We start from the raw sequence: 921 nt of genomic DNA on the forward strand, positions 1-921 counted from the left end.
AAGCCATTATGCGGACAATCTTTTACCAGCCTCTTAAACCTCGCCCAGGCGTCACTGAGCGATTCGCCAATATCTTGTTCAAAATTTGTGATTAGCTTCCTCCTTCTAGCATTCTCCGTTGGAGGGAAGTACTTCTTCATAAACTTCTCAACTACTTGTTCCCATGATGTAATCTCCCCTGGTTTGAGAGAGTAAGCCCATTTTCGTGTCTGGTCACACAATGAAAATGGAAACAATGTTAATTGAACCTCTTCAGTAGAGATGTTTGGGAACATAAACGTGTTGCAGATCTCAATGAAACTTTAGAGGTGGGCGTGCGGATCCTCGCCACGCCTACCACCAAACAGTCCGACAGTTTGGATCATCTGTAGCATCACCAGTTTCATTTCAAACCACGATCTGTCAAGAGCTGGCTTCATGATTCCTGGGAGAAATCATAGAGGTTGGGCGACGCAGAGTCTCAAATGATCCTATTGCGGTCGTTCGCCAATAGGATGGGATTTGCCATGATATTATTTTCATTTGGTGCTCAATTTCTTGGTTGTTCCACCAAGTTTGCATCTTTCTCTTGTTGTTGTTGTTGTCGGTTGTCTTTTCTTCTTCTTCAGAAGGTTCTCTCAATCTCTAGGTCATAATCGGGCTCACGGTTTTGTCCTTCGCTCATATGACACCCACTTCTTCCCTTACCTAAGGAGAAGCAGTGCATAGAGATGGAGAGTCTGCAAAGAAAATAAAAAAGTTACCATTAGCACAATGTATTGCCGAAGTCCCCGGCAACGGCGCTAAAAACATGATGCATGTTTATTGCAATGAAATAATGGTGTAGAATGCGATGGTGGAATATGCATTGTGTATGCATGTTTTCTCAGCAATACCCAAGTATAAATCCTACTGGGTTGCCTGGTCAACCAAGGGTCGAAC

The 921-nt window shown here is 43.5% G+C and overlaps 1 non-coding gene across 1 annotated transcript; it reads left to right on the plus strand.

The window, feature by feature from the left end:
- Window positions 1-107, plus strand: LOC120089620 (small nucleolar RNA R71). The gene has a single exon (XR_005485293.1). It is a non-coding gene; the product is annotated as a small nucleolar RNA R71 (small nucleolar RNA).
- The last annotated feature ends 814 nt before the right edge of the window (window positions 108-921 follow it).

This window comes from Benincasa hispida, chromosome 10, assembly GCF_027475165.1.
Source record: "Benincasa hispida cultivar pf3 chromosome 10, pf3_genome.v1.1, whole genome shotgun sequence".
Taxonomy (NCBI): domain Eukaryota; kingdom Viridiplantae; phylum Streptophyta; class Magnoliopsida; order Cucurbitales; family Cucurbitaceae; genus Benincasa; species Benincasa hispida.